Raw genomic sequence first — 17,132 nt, 5'->3', positions numbered from 1 at the left:
GCTTTATGCAACCGGGCACAGATGCTTCCTCAGCCCTTTGCATTAATTACTGTGTAAGTCCTCAATCTTTAGAAGTGCATGCAAAGGGGATTCGCTTTCGCAGCAATGAAAAGTCGACATGTCAATAACATGAACCAAACTCTTCCAGTCTCAGGCACAATTACAGTGTTTGAGGACGGGTCAAAGCAGACATTGTTCGCGGGCAGCCAATGAAGACCTAAACTGGCATCATGCATTATTTGTTACATTATGTAGGTTTGTGCAGAAATTAAGACTGGAATTACTGACGATTAATTTCAGGCAGTTTAGAATCAGTTCTTTCTTTCATTTATCATGCACTTTGGTCTTTGAAACTGCAGAGCTTTTAGACTCACAAAAAGCTATATTACACAATTAAAGGTAATATCTAAAGCATAACAGGGGCACTTTAAAAACCAAACTAGATTGTGATAGTAATGAGAGCATTTGGTTTAATCACTGAAACGCAACAGTATGTTCTTCTTTCAATTTAGTAGACAGTGTCAGTATTTAACACTGTTTGGCATTTAACAGTATGTATATGTCACGGGGTAGGCCAATCTGGCTGCACCCACCCCCAAGACCCGTACCACCCTTGGGGAGTCGGACAGAGGCCCGGCAAGGACGACAGACAAGGCTTCAAGTAACAATATTTTATTAACTATAAAAATGGAAAGGGGGATCTAAAATGGTGAGTCTTCTAGGCAGGGTCGTTCCGTCCTGCGGACCCGCTTCGCTGCATAGCAATCAGGTGAGTATCCAGGTAGGAGTTCCCCTTTAGAGGGTTGGCAGACACTAAGCTTGCAACAGGAAAAGTTCACTGCGAAGCAGACAGGTGAGTACACAGGTACGTAATCCTCTTCCTCAGAAATGACAGACAGGGGACTTACGGCTGGAGGGCTTCGTTGCAAAACAGTTAGACGAGCGTTCAGGTGGGAATTCCTCTTGAAGGACTGGCAGACACAGAGCTCGCAACAGGAGAAGTTCAGGCTGGAGGGCTTCACTGCAAAGCAGTCAGGTGAGTATTCGGGTATGAATTCCTCTTGAAGAACTGGCAGACACAGAGCTTGTAACGGGAAGAGTTCACTGCAACGCAGACAGGTGAGTACACAGGTACGTAATCCTCTTCCTCAGAAATGACAGACAGGGGACTTACGGCTGGAGGGCTTCGTTGCAAAGCAGTTAGACGAGTGTTCAGGTGGGAATTCCTCTTGAAGGACTGGCAGACACAGAGCTCGCAACAGGAGAAGTTCGGCTGGAGGGCTTCACTGCAAAGCAGACAGGTGAATACACAGGTATGTAATCCTCTTCCTCAGCAATGACAGACAGAGAACTTACGACTGGAGGATTTTACTGCCAAGCAGTCGGTTAAGCATTCACCTACGTGTCCCTCTTCACAATGGGCGGTCAGATAGTACACTCAAATATCTGTAGAGTACATCAGTGTTAGCCTCTTCCTACGTCGTAGAACATGACAGAAAAACTCAGGTAAGTAGTAGACGTCCGGCGGGTTTAAGTTCACACTTCACACAACAACACAGTGCATCACATCACTTCATCACTGCAATTCAACACTCAGTGGGAAATACATATATCAATGGCCGTTGCCCATTTTCTGACCTGGCATTCACGTCAGGGAGTCCCATAGACAAGAGAGAGGGGATGAGACCGATTGCCCTACTCACAGTCTCTCACAAACGATCTTATTGTCCAACGATTTCCTCCTTCCGGTCGAGTCGGCGTGCTCCTCTCCCAAACTCACAATGCCATGCCCGTTTTGCCAGCCCCACTTCCTCTTCTCCAAAGCTCACACTTCCTCCGCGATTCACAGCCCCCCAACCAACCCCAGTTTTGTGCAACCTCTCTCCTTTTATCCTACCCTAAGGGCAACGTCTCCCATCGTGCACAGCTGCCGGCGATTTCCGCTGATCACCCCATTCGCGGGGATTCTCCAAGTAGGGCTCGCTGCAGCCTGCGGTGGATATCCAACTCTGCCCACATCCAAGTGTGACGTCAGAACTCCCGCCCTGCAGCTAATTTCATTGGTTACAGTTACGGGTAGGTTTAGAGATCAGTGTTTGGTGTAGGCAATCAGTACTTAATTCGTTACAGTGACGGGTAGGTTAAGGGAAAAGAGTTTGGTGTAGGCAATCTTAATTCGTTACAGTGACGGTTAGGTTTAGGGAAAAGAGTTTGGTGTAGGCAATCAGTACTTAATTCGTTACAGTGACGGTTAGGTTTAGGGAAAATAGTTTGGTGTAGGCAATCAGTAATTAAGTCGTTACAGTGACGGGTAGGTTTAGGGAAAAGAGTTTGGTGTAGGCAATCAGTACTTAAGTCGTTACAGTGACGGGTAGGTTTAGGGAAAAGAGTTTGGTGTAGGCAATCAGTACTTAATTCGTTACAGTGATGGGTAGGTTTAGGGAAAAGAGTTTGGTGTAGGCAATCAGTACTTAATTCGTTACAGTGACGGGTAGGTTTAGGGAAAAGAGTTTGGTGTAGGCAATCAGTACTTAAGTCGTTACAGTGACGGGTAGGTTTAGGGAAAAGAGTTTGGTGTAGGCAATCAGTACTTAAGTCGTTACAGTGACGGGTAGGTTTAGGGAAAAGAGTTTGGTGTAGGCAATCAGTACTTAAGTCGTTACAGTGACGGGTAGGTTTAGGGAAAAGAGTTTGGTGTAGGCAATCAGTACTTAATTCGTTACAGTGACGGGTAGGTTTAGGGATCAGTGTTTGGTGTAAAGGCAGTCTCTACTGTGATTGATATGACCAATAAAATCTTAAAAATCGGCTGCAGGGCGGCATTGGCCTGGCCTCTGACGTCACACTTGGATGTGGGCCGGGTTGGACATCCACCGCAGGCTGCAGCGAGCCCCTTCTCGTTAGTTCCGCCTCGAAAGTTGGAAATTGTCACCTCGTGACATATACCTTATGTATATAAGAAGTAGTAGTTGTAATAATAATAATAATAGTAGTATCAGTAATCTGGTGGATTTTGTAGGCAGGTTAAAGGTCCCATGGCATGGCATTTTTCTATTATTTTATAATGTTTCCTGAGGTGTACTTATATTATTAGTATGATTTTTACATCATAAAATGTCATAATTTAGAAATAAAAGGCATTTTTTCTATACTGCTGTTTGCCCTGTGGCTGAATGCTCTGCTTCAAGAGGCGTGTCTGCTGTGAGACTTCAGTAAAAACGCCCACTGTTGTGATTGGCTGACATCTTTGCATTTTAAATGAGCGGAGGGGGCGTGGTTTAACGAGGCACGAGCAGGCACGAGTCTGCCAGAGAGACGGATGGACCTGTGTTCACTTCTCATCAGTTCTCTCAGCATGTCTCAGTTCAGGGTGAACTGTTGTTACTAGAATATACTTCAGGTTATTAGTTTATTTCTAGTCGGAGGGGCTGTCACTCATGTCAGAAAGTTAGTAACTTTAGTAAATTATGGATCAGCGCTGACTCGAGACGCGAACCGTTTAGAACGATTCAGTCCGATTTGGTGAACTGGTTCGGTTCACTAAAAAGAACCGATTCAAAAGAATGATTCGTTCGCGAACCGGACATCACGGAGACGAAGCGATTGCTAACAAAGTTATTTATAGTAACTACTGAGTTATGAGAGCGCTGTCAGTCAGCGCGAGTTTATTGTGTTTGTATCTGAGAGTTCTGAATAAACACGAGTCCCAGTCACACCGAGTCCTCTTCATCATTATTCTACCAACTTTGTAACACATGCAATGTACCATTACAGCGAGATGAACGAGTTAGTAAGTATTGAGTATAGCATTATTTCTAGATATGTTCCAATCATATGAATAGCGTCATTGACGCGCATTGAGTAACGTTACACAGCGCAAACAAAGACACAACAGCAGTAATCGAATGTAATCCAGTTTATTGTGGGGAAAGCTGGCTAGCCTAGCCCAGATATGCTCACGCTTACCCTCCTTCTGCTTAATCTCACGCCGCGTTTGGTGCCTCCGCTGTGGGCCAGATGCAGTACTGGGGGTCGGGGATGTTGGAGGCCGAGCTTCGGCGTGTGTGAGGTTTATCTCTTAAGATGTGACTACTGATGTTAAACAGAAAAGACTGTATGCACATTTTAGAACAGATAGACGCGACAAGGACGTACAAAAACACTGACTCACAAGATAGAAAACACGAAAACACCGTTCTGTCGGGAGAGAGAGAAGCCGCTGCGTGTCCACAAATAATAAATAATAAGCTACACATAAGAAATCAATGATCACAGATCAGAAGGAACTGAAGAAAGACTTCTGTTTTCATTTGTACATCCAAACACTGAGAAACTGCCAGTGTTCACTCGTTCACAAGTAACGTTAATGATCTCGAGTGTTTGCATGGGCGTGTCAGATTCTCTGGGCGGAGGGAGGGAACCGTTCCTGCTTGGACGTCAAACCAGGAGACTTCAGGATTGGCTAGTCTGGCCTGTCATTTTCTCAAAGGCAGAGAGAGACAGCCAGAACTCGGTTTTACACCGATCAACATTTCTATCCACTTGGGGACAATATTCAGGCTAGGGGAACTCATATTAATGTTGAAATACCTCATAAAATGAAAATGTCATGCCATGGGACCTTTAAGTCTGGATTTAGATTTTTAAAACTACTGACGTTTGAAGTTCAAAGTATTTAGGATGCTGATTTTTAGAAGGCAGCTGTCTGACTCTGAGGTGGGGAAGGGAAACATGGTCTGTGTCAAGCAAAAGTCTAATTATATTAATTACCGTTATGTGTCCGAGGTTTAGAGTGATACATAAAACACATTACCATACTGACTGTAAGTGGACTGCGAAGTGGACTTCACAGGGTATTCCACCATCTTATGTTCATTTCGAAGGGTACTGCGAACGACGTAGGGAAGAAGGGAACATAGATGTATAATTTCCCAGGAAGTGGAGAGTGAAAATGACCCAAATGTCATTGTGTGTCGTATCTCCTGACTGAACTAATGATGGAGCTGAGCCATTGGAAGAAACGGCTCTGCCATGGAGGAGTTTACGTATGCATTTGAATATTCATGTTCTTTGGTACATCTAATGCCTCAGAAATGTTTTGTAGCCCCTCAGCTTAGTTATACTACCTTTCAAAAATAAGATCCTGTTGATTCTTCATAAGCTCTTTGTGGCCCATGGCTCTTGTAGTAGCCTAGCGTGCAACCAAAAAAAAAAACTAAAATCAGAGTCACTTCAGATAAATACAGATGTGTACTATTATGAGCTTAATGATTAGTTTATTCTGTTAAAAAGTTTTTTTTTCAGTGGCATTGCATAGTTTGTAATATCACGTTAAAGGTGTAACAGTTCTGAGTTTAACAGGGGTGTGTAAACATTTTATTACCACTGTACTTGATTGTACATTGTACTGTATTTTTCAGCATGCCCTCTTCTAAAGTGAAGAAATGTTTGCTTAACTTGCGCTCTATGCTGCCATTGGCTGAAGCAGATAATGTGATCTATTACAAACACACACGCACGCACGCACGCACGCACGCACGCACGCACACACACACACACACACACCTCATTGCTATACAGTTGATACTATTGATACTTAGAGTTTTTTTTTTACATTTGTAGACAGTGTTGGTATTTAACACTGTTTGGCATTTAACAGTATGTATACCTTAGAGTGATACATAAAACACATTACCTACTGACACATCGACGTTTAGATGACCTCGTGCGAGTGAGTGGAGGCGGGGCTAATTTGCATATTCATTGTTCCGCATTTCAAATGTAACTGAACAAGTCTAAATGCATCTGGTTGTTGAAACCACATATGTAAATTTTACTCCTCCCAATAATGCTAAAAAAATAAACATGTGAGAGCGTGTTATAGACTATAGCCATGTGACATTGCTATGCATCACTGCAGACGAGCAGAAACTACTGCTAAATACACAAACTACTGCAAATAAATAAGCCGGAAGTATGTCGCAGATGCTCAACACACGATCATCTTCATTAAAAGTAAAGAAACTAAATGATCTTAACAGTGCTGTTTCCGCACTCTCGTATTGTGGTCTTTGATTTTGAAATTAACTGATGATTAATAAAATGCGTAATTTTCAGTGACGTGAACTCTTAAAATTTGCATATAGTGCGGGAATTGAGGATCTGATTTATATCCATTTTGCTGAGACACATTGATGAAAATGTAAATGAAATTGCTTTAATAAATCAGATAGCGATCTGATCTGTAAAACGCATGAAGTGACCATGCGTAAACAGGTCTGTGATCAAAACCCTTTGGTGATCAAAGATGATATTTAAGGAATAAAACATGCAGTGGGACTTTAATAATCCAAGTGAAGAAACACAAACGCACAGTGTGCATGTAGCACAAACAATACTCGACAATGAATGAAAGGAAATGAGGAACTAAAATACACAATGATGATTAACTCAAAGACTAACAGATGTGATCGGAAATGAGTGTCCATGACAACTGAGTAGCGGTGGTAAAAGGAGAAAAAAGAAACACAGGGATAGGGGAGAGTGTCTCAGTTTGTGTAAATCCACTTGGGGTTCAGAGTATTTATTTTTGGGTGAAAATAGTATATTTTCTCAGTGACATATTTTCTGCCAACAAGGCACGCTATTTCACTTCTTTTCTACTACAATTATGTGGTTTTGTTTATTAACTTTTTCAAATAAAATAATGGATTTTTTAAATAATTAAAAATAACAAACAAAACACAAAACACAGCTATACAGCATAGTTAAAGGTCCCGTTCTTCGTGTTTTTTTGAAGCTTTGATTGTGTTTACAGTGTGCAATATAACATGTGTTCATGTTTCGCGTGTAAAAAAACACAGTATTTTTCACACAATGTACTTATCTGTGTACCGCTGTTTCCACTGTCCTAAAAACGGCTGGTGATTTCCTCTTTCTATGAAGTCCCTCCTTCAGAAATACGTAACGAGTTCTGATTGTGCCAGCGTTTACCGTGTTGTGATTCGACCGCAGCTTAGCGCACGTGCCAGCGGGTCCTGTGTTGTGATTCTACAGCAGCTTAGCGCACGTTGGAAAGGTCACGCCTCTTAACGGAGAGATGTATGCGTTCAATAATCTCTACAGCGTCCCTGGGAAAGCCAAACAAAGGTGATTTGACTCCTGGATGAAAATAACAGCGTCTCGATGACATGGCGATAAACACACTCAACACAACAGTTCCTTTTCTCCACGCGACCGTCCGCTTTTCCACGCTGGACAGCAACAAGACCGCGCCCCCTTTTTCGCGTTTCTTTGTGGGCGGAGGTTAGTCTGTTCTACTGCTCTACTGACGTAATTAAAGAAGGAAGTACCAGGATGTAGTTCAAGCCGGCCGTTCGCTGTAGGCTTTGAAAGGGAACTTCTGTTAAATAAAATATCTCGCTTGGCATTGAACTTTGAGCTTTATAATTTTACAGGTATTATTTATGCTCTAACAGCAACATTACACACTAACTAAAGTTTGAACAATGGGATCAAGCGGAATGGGACCTTTAAAAACATAATAATAATTATGAACATTGACTCTGTCATCATTCATCCTTTTCTCATGGTTTCTCAATAGAATTCATAAAAGTATAGAATATAATGGCGTTGTTCTAATAGGGGCACAAAGTAACTGTCAGGGTTCTACACAGCCACAGATGAGAATTGCGCTGGCCAGTACACAATTATACTGACACCTACCAGCATCACACAAAAATAAAGGTTTACAGTAACGGACGCGACTATTAATGCGTTATTCGTAGTGACACATGATAGATTTATTTCGTGTTTTTCCTAGAATGGGCAGTTTGTGACGTTTTACAAATCATTCAATGGCACATGCCAATCAAATACAGACGTGACAAATAACACGTTTGAAAAAATATTACTGACTTTAATGCGTTTAATTGATATTTAAAATATCACAAAATTATGTTATTTATTTAGGATTTTGTGTCACAACACGGCGACATGTTCCGCGACTCGGTGTCAGCCAGGGGTCATGTCAGTGTGTCGCGATAATGTCAGTGACACATGCCACTATCCACTGGCACGTGCCAATGAAGACCGGATGTACCACCGGATGTGCCAATACGCATTGACATGTGCCATTAGCTTCTGTGTGTCAGATGGCATGTCACTTAATGTTAATACCGCCTCCATATCACAAACACAGACTCTTTTAAGACCTAGAAAATTATAAAAATGTGTTCTCATCTCTCGTGCAGTAAGTGGTTCAGTCAAAACGCTGCATCTGTAACTGCATGAGAGAGTAGCCTAATATATGAGCCGTTAGTTTCCCGCTGACACAACTGATAACATATATATTATTATTTTTGACATCACTACAAGGAAATAATACTATTTATTAATAAAGTCATGTAAACGCGGTTTACTTTTGTTGTCAGTTTACTGGTTTGCATGTATTTGTATATTAGGGATGCCACAATTCTCAATATAGATATTGAACCGTTCGGTAGGCCTACGGCATTCACGGTTCAATACGTGCTTGTGAATTGCGTTTTTTCCGGTTTTGCATTTAATTAATTATTTTTCTACACATTCTATAATTTGCCTCCATCTCAATATACTGAACAATGAGACATACATTCACATCACACGTTAGTGGTAGAGTTATACGTTTCATTCGCGTGCTTATGCACTGTTTTAACATGCGCTTTACCGAGCGCGCGCACTAAAAGCCTGTCAAACACGTGATTACTGGACTGAAGTAGTATTACTGAGCTAATACTGTCAAATACACACAAGTTTAACATAAACACAGTCGGTTATGTCTAAAGTGAAAGTAAAATCGGCGTGTGTCTGTAGTCTCTAGTTGCGAGCAGGTCTTAATTGACAGCAGCGCAGCCTAGTGAACACGCTGCCACTTGTCCTTAAAGGGACAGTTCACCTCTAAAATTCTGTCATTATTTCCTCACTCTAATGTTGTTCCAAACCTGTATTAATTTCTTCTGTTGAACACAGACAGTTGAATACCAGACAGCTGATGGTAGCCACTGACTTACATATTATTATTTCCTACAATGGGGACCAGAAAACAAACTGTTTGGTTTTCAACATTCTTCAAAATATATTTTCCAACAGAAGAAATAACTTTATTCAGGTTTAAAACAACTTGAGTGTGAGTGATCGATGACAGAATTTTCATTTTTGAGTGAACTATCCCTTTAATGTTAATAAAACAACAAAAGACAAAGAGAAAATCACTCGCTGCTCTTGACTGAAAAACTTAAATATAGTAGCTTTAATAAGAATCAATGTATAATTATACAATGTATCAATGTATAATAAAAAACAAGTGTATATTTTATAGTGAAGTTTATGCAGTGTTTTATTTTTACATTTATTCATTCAATTTCATACTTAAATGCTGCTGTACAGCTCTGAGTGCCAGTCTAAATCTTTATATATTTATTTTATATAGGAATGTGTACAAGGTTTTTTTTAAAGTAAAGTTTTAAGTTTAAGTAAGGTTTTTCAAGCCTTTTAAGTAAAATAAAGAAAGAGTATTGCAATAACAAAAATAGTATTTTTCTCCTTAACCTCTTGCTGTTCCTGTCGGCTAAAAATAGAATAGCAAAAAACTGATGTGAAAGGCATCAGAACCGAACCGAGCCGAAAACCGTGGTTAAAAACAGAGGTATGTATTGAACCGTGGATTAACTGTATTGTTGCATCCCTACTGTATATACAGCTGTATATACTACTAGCCCTGTATGATTTGCTAGAATAATTTGAGTGTGTGCTTCAGACTTATCCCTTAATAAAACATGAACAAATCCATACAGTGAACAACTGTATTTATTACAGTATTTTTATTATCTGACATGCATTTGACAGTAATATTATTTATTTTTCTTAAGCGAAAAAGAACTTCAAATGCAGCCACAAATCTAACACCGCCTACTGAAAAAAGTATTTTAGTTTGACAATATAACTGTATAAAAAACAGTGCAACAAATAAATCTTGGAATATAAAAAATGTTATATTAATCAGAAAATAATCTATTTACAACAAAACAAGTGAAAAATAAGCAACCATCAGGCATAATTATTATTATTAGTAGAGACTTATTATTATTACATAGAGACGTAGCTAAATCTGCTGTACAACAGTAGCCTAATATATAAAACAAACTTTTATTTTGACGGGTTGCCGTGAACACCTTTGAGTGTCTGTGTTCATGATATGACAGTTTTCTCAAATTAAATGGTACATTCTCATGAAGTGATGGTTTATGCGTTGGTGTCCTCATATAGTGACACACGGCAGAGACTACAAAGACAGTGAGCGAGTGTCCCGCGCATCTGCGCCCGTCATCCACACAGAGAGGCAGAACATGCAGGAGTAATATTTAAATAGTATTTTGCAATTTAATATTCACAGACACTAGTATATATTCAGCTACAGTCTGTAGCCTGCGACTGAACGCAGCTGCGGGTACCAAATATACTCGGGAGTCGGTACTACCGGTACTACAGTAATGCTGGAATCATCACATTTTTAAAATTTCAGTTCCGACTTGATACCGAAGTACCCATAGATATCCATAATAAAGACTAGATGTCTTAAGGCGGAGTCTCTAACGTCATCTCCGGCGGCCATCTTGTCACAGGCAGGGCTCTGTGGCTCCTGATGTAAGGCGAGTGATCTGCATGAACACAAATAATCTTATCTCACTGAAATCTTGACGGATTTACAAATGGTTTGGTTTCTTAACTGTCACGGAACGCTCGACAATGCCTCCTCCTGGTTTCACCAGATCCCTCTCTCCTGCGTATTAGAACTGCATTTTCCCCTCCTTCCTCCTCTGCTCATTATCATTGCATTATTATCACATGTGGACCCTTAGCTCACCTTTATCTGGACTGCTCTGCTCATTGTTCATTTGTGAAGTCTTGTTTCACCTATACTCTGCCTCTAGCCTATTACTCGTGTTTGCTCTTGTATTTTTGACTTGGACTCTGATCTCGTTTTTGTACCTAAGCCGCCTGCCTCTGACCTATGCCTGTTTGACTTACGTTTCCTGGATTGCCCTTCATGTGTTCTGTTTGATCTTTATGACTGCCTATCTCTGTTGGCTTACCCTTGTTAAAAAATTACTGCAGATGGATCCGAATGCCTCAGCCTCTTCGTCACAGAAGACTTTACCGCAACAGGGTCCAGCAGATTTCCTTCGACTGGCCTCCGAGGTATCTTCTCAAGCTGAGGTGCTGATCACCCATCAACAACAGCTGGTAAAATTAACAGCTCTCACCGAGGATCTTGTGAGATCCGTCCGAGCCCTATCCCCGCCGAGCTCAAGCCCCGAATCTTACCGCACCTGCTGCCATTCCACCTGCCGTCAGTAACAATTCAAACGACCCAAAATTATCCCTTCCAGAGAAATTTGATGGCTCACCTTCTCCCTGTAAGGGATTTTTGTTGCAGTGCAGCTTGTATTTTGACCAGCAGACACAGTCCTATTCCACTGATGCGAGCCGCGTTTCCTTCATATGTTCCCTACTCACTGGCCGGGCTCTGGAATGGGCTACTGCACTCTGGTATGGAAGTCAGCTCTCTTTTCCTTCTTATGATGAGTTTTTGACCCAATTTAGAGAAGTGTTTGAGCATTCAGCGGGAGGAAAGGATCCAGGAGAACTACTGCTCACGTTACGCCAGGGAAATTCTACCGCAGCGGACTACACACTCTAGTTTCGGACCCTAGCAGCTCAAACTGGATGGGAGGAGGAACCTCTAAAGCTCCTGTATCGCAAGGGATTGAACTCGGATCTCCAGGGAGAGCTGGCATGCCGCGACGACGGTAAATCCTTGAATCAAATCATGGAGCTCGCTATCCGCCTCGACAACTTGATTCGCTCCCGACGCACACCTCTCAGGTCCAGCTTCTTCGAGTGTGCTCTCCCCAACGCAGAGTCGGAGCCCATGCAGATTGGTTACACACGCCTCTCTACGGCGGAGCGGGAGAGGAGACGCCGAAATCATCTCTGCATGTATTGCGGAGAAGCGGGACATCTGAGGGCCACATGTCCGATTAATCCAGCGCTCAAGAATTCTACTGCGGTGAGTTCTAATCCCTCTTCTAAATAATTTTATGTGGATAGTTCTTTGAAGTTTAACGGACAAACTCTAAACGTAAAAGCCTTGATTGATTCTGGTGCTGCTGGAAACTTCATCGATCTTGCATTCGCCAAAACTCATTGTGTTTCTCTCCTCGCATGTGAACCTGGGGTAACCGTGGAAGCACTAGATGGGGTCTAGATGGGGTCTAGATGGGGTCTCTCCCCTGGGGTCAGGAGAGGTGCAATACACCACGCAACCCCTCACGTTCAACTTCGGGACACAGCATTCTGAGACCATCCAGTTATTCACGATTCACTCGCCCATGATCTTGGGGCTTCCGTGGCTGGAGAAACATAACCCCCAAATTTCCTGGTCTGACGGGAGGATATCCCAGTGGTCCACATTCTGTCAGATCAACTGCATGGTCGTTGTCCAAGGTACTGAACACCACAGCGCTTCCCTCAAGGGAGTGGATTTTCAGAGAATTCCCCCCGAATACCACAACCTAGCTATGGCTTTCAGCGAAACTGAGGCTTCTCATCTTCCCGCTCACCGTGCTGGCGACTGTGCTATTGAGCTTTTGCCTGGAGCTGTACCTCCACGCGGAAGAGTTTACCCGTTGTCACAACCTGAAACAGAGACCATGAGGGTGTACATTGACGAACAGCTGGCTAAAGGTTTCATCACTACCTCTACATCTCCGGCTTCCACCGGATTCTTTTTTGTCAAGAAGAAGGATGGGGGTCTTCGGCCGTGTATTGACTATCGTGGTCTTAATGAAGTGACAGTGAAATATCGCTATCCTCTCCCGTTAGTTCCAGCAGCCCTGGAGATGCTCCGTACTGCCCGGTATTTTACCAAGCTGGACTTAAGGAACGCATACAACCTGATTCGCATACGGAGTGGTGACGAGTGGAAAACTGCGTTCTCTACTACATCCGGGCACTACGAATATCGGGAAATGCCGTTCGGCCTGTCTAACAGTCCTTCAGTTTTTCAAGCTTTGGTAAATTAGGTTTTCCGAGACATGTTACAGCAGAGAGTTATTGTCTATATTGATGACATTTTGATTTTTTCTGATTCCCTTGAAGAGCATGTCCAAGATGTTCGTGCGGTCCTCACGCGCCTGATTGATAACCAGTTCTATGCCAAGCTCTCCAAGTGTGAGTTTCACCAGACACGTATCTCCTTTCTGGGCTATATTATCAGTGCGGACGGAGTCCTGATGGATGACAGCAAGGTCAAAGCCGTGGTGAATTGGCCCCAACCTTCCTCTGTTAAAGCGCTGCAGCGCTTTTTGGGCTTTGCCAATTTTTACCGCAGATTTATCTGCAATTTCAGTGTAATTGTAGCACCGCTCACATCTTTGCTTCGAGGAGGGGGGAAACATTTTAAGTGGACAGCGGATTGTACCGCGGCCTTTGCTCAGCTCAAGGAGAGGTTCACTTCTGCTCCTATCCTCCGTCACCCGGATCCTGAGAGGGAGTTTATCATTGAGGTGGATGCGTCTAACACAGGAGTGGGGGCTGTCCTGTCGCAGCGGTGTGGTAAACCTGCAAAAATGTTTCCGTGTGCCTTTTATTCTCGCAAGCTCAACTCCGCAGAACGCAACTATGACGTGGGTGATCGCGAACTTCTGGCCATGAAGACCGCCTTTGAGGAGTGGAGGCACTGGCTGGAGGGAGCTCATCAGCCTTTTACGGTACTCACTGATCACAGAAATCTAGAGTATATCAGGTCAGCTAAGCGCTTAAATGCTCGCCAGGCTCGTTGGTCTCTGTTTTTCTCAAGATTCGACTTTAAGATCACCTACAGGCCGGGCTCTCAGAATGGCAAAGCTGACGCCCTGTCCCGACAGTTTGACGGTCCTTGTGAGGAATCTAAGCCTGAACCCATTATTCCCACTACTCTCATCGTGGCCCCTGTTCAATGGGACATTATCCCTGAAATCACCGCATCCCTAAGTAATCATCCCGCTCCGCCAGAATGTCCCGTTGACCGTCTCTTTGTTCCGCCCGGGTTCCAACGCCGTGTGCTTCAGTGGGTTTACTGCACCCCCAGCGCCGGTCATCCTGGTATCGCGGCTTTGGTGGGCTTCACTCCAGTCTGATGTCATAAAGTTTATTCATCAATGCTCTGTTTGTAACACTGTGAAATCCTCTCATCTCAAACCAGCTGGATTGTTACAACCTCTGCCAGTACCACAGCGTCCCTGGTCGCATATCGCAGTGGATTTTGTTACTGATCTACCTCCTTCCCAGGGGTTTACTACTATTCTCTCCGTGGTGGATCGCTTCTCTAAGTCCTGTCATTTTATACCTCTGACTGGTCTGCCCACGGCCTTACAGACAGCCGAGGCTCTTCTCAACCAGGTGTTCCGTCTCTTTGGTCTGCCCGAGGACATTGTCTCTGACCGCGGTCCTCAGTTTACCTCCCGTGTCTGGAGAGAATTGTGCTGCAAACTCAATATCAATGTCAGTTTAACTTCTGGTTACCATCCTCAGGCCAAAGGGCAGGTTGAACGTCTAAACCAGGATTTGATTCGATTTCTGAGAACTTACTGCCACCAGAATCAGCAGGACTGGAGTCGCTTCCTGGCCTGGGCGGAGTATGCCCAGAATTCTTTGTTAAAGCCTGCCACTGGTCTAACCCCTTTTCAATGTGTTCTAGGGTTCCAGCCTCCCCTCTTCCCGTGGGCTGGGGAGCCATCCTACCTCCCAGCAGTAGATGCGTGGCTCCGGCGCAACGTGGCCACCTGGGATTCTGCTCACGTTCACTTGCAGCGCGCCATACGCCGTTTTCAGCATCAGGCAGATCGGAGGAGGCGTGAGGGTCCTCGGTATCGACCCGGTCAGTGGGTGTGGCTCTCTGCACGAGATCTCCGGCTCAAGCTCCCGTGCAAGAAACTTTCTCCTCGTTTCGTCGGACCATTTAAGATCCTTCGTCAGATAACTCCTGTTTCTTTTTGTTTTGAACTCCCTGCTCATCACAAGATCTCACCCACATTTCATGTGTCCCTTTTCAGACCCGCTGTCGCCCCCAGGAGAGAGAGGAGCCGGGAGGAGGTCGCCCCAGTGCAGACTCCTCCCATTGAGGTGAACGGTCCGGAGGCTTTCCGGGTGCGAGAGATCCTGAACTCCAGGCGTCACGGCGGGGTGTTGCAATACCTTATCGACTGGGAGGGGTACGGTCCCGAGGAACGCTCCTGGGTCAGTTTTCAGGATATCCTGGATCCCACATTAACTGCTGCTTTTCACCGAGACCACCCAGATCGACCAGCTCCAAGACCCCGTGGTAGACCCCGCCGTCGGCCAGGTCCTCGCTTCCGGAACCGCTCGCAGGGGAGGGGCTCTGTCATGGAACGCTCGACAACGCCTCCTCCTGGTTTCACCAGATCCCTCTCTCCTGCGTATTAGAACTGCATTTCCCCTCCTTCCTCCTCTGCTCATTATCATTGCATCATTATCACCTGTGGACCCTTAGCTCACCTTTATCTGGACTGCTCTGCTCATTGTTCATTTGTGAAGTCTTGTTTCACCTATACTCTGCCTCTAGCCTATTACTCGTGTTTGCTCTTGTATTTTTGACTTGGATTCTGATCTCGTTTTTGTACCTAAGCCGCCTGCCTCTGACCTATGCCTGTTTGACTTACGTTTCCTGGATGGCCCTTCATGTGTTCTGTTTGATCTTTATGACTGCCTATCTCTGTTGGCTTACCTGTGTTAAAAAATTACTGCAGATGGATCCGAATGCCTCAGCCTCTTCGTCACACAAACGTTATTAACGTGGCTATAATTATGGATGCTTGAACAAATTATGAATCATTTTATATAAGTATGTAGTTTCATAACTACATCTCTGACGTTTATAACAAACCAAACAGTTTGAAAATCGGTGGAAAATTGAGCAAGTTATGGTTATGCAAGCACCCATGAAAACAATGTTACGAGTGAACGAGCTGCCTGTGACAAGATGGCTGCCAGGTTCGCCGTTTTACTGGCTGGTTGGTCCAATCTGAAATACTGCTAAACAGCGGACATACTGCTAACGCATTTTCTTTTCTTCTTCGCTGCTCTTAACAGTGGTTGCTTGTTGCAACACAGCACAACTTCCTGTGTTTGCAATGCATTCTGAGCAGCGAAGAAGAACTGTGCAGCGGTTAGGCAATGCTAGCGGTCATAATAACTAGGTCTTGTTTAAGAAAATGGTATCGGATTGGTACATGGGTTCAAGTACTTGCTGATACCGATGCCAGAATTTGTTGTGATATCGGTGATATTTCCGATACTAGTATTGGAATTGGAACAACTCTAGTTGACATGTAGTTGCAAAGTTAGTAGAATGTCTAAAGTGTGTTGGAAACTCTTTTCCACCTTGAAGCAGAGACCAGGAGACTTGGATGTATCTTCAGCAGGATTCTTTATTGAGAATTTGAGTCTTTCGGCTGTGGTTGTCAAGTCTAACTCAAACAGTATAAAACACTGTAATTTATCTACATTTCAGGGGGAGGGATTACACAGCAGAGGAGGAGACAATCTAAGCAAAATAATGCAAATGTTGTACAGGTAAAAAGGGACACACCCCAAACATTACCGTGTCACTAGTCCTAAACCAATCGGCATTACGATTACAGGGACTCCGAGGGCCATTAGAGACAAAAGGTGAGAATCAAAGGGTGCTTCTCAATTCTTATTTGTGCATCCTCGTTTCCTTTCCTAGCTTCCTATCTCCACCCCTTCAGGATGCGAGGGAAGGACGCAAGGAAAAGACGCGAGGACGGAGGAATTGAATTAATTGAAATGATATATCCTCGCTCCCTTTAGCGTCACTTCAAAGCATCGTCAATTAATGATGACTCTACACCGCTGGATTTAGTTTGCACGTCAGGATTGTTGAACATTAGAGATAACTGTTTATATTGTAATAGTTTCAACCCCTACCAAAATACATATTTTATTTAATATTACCAGTTATTAATAACAACAAATTATTCCCAGTTATTAACTGCTTTTTATTTGTTGTT

This window comes from Gobio gobio (genome assembly GCF_949357685.1).
Source record: "Gobio gobio genome assembly, chromosome: 20".
In the NCBI taxonomy this organism is placed as follows: domain Eukaryota; kingdom Metazoa; phylum Chordata; class Actinopteri; order Cypriniformes; family Gobionidae; genus Gobio; species Gobio gobio.
Note: the sequence above shows the minus strand (reverse complement) of the source record.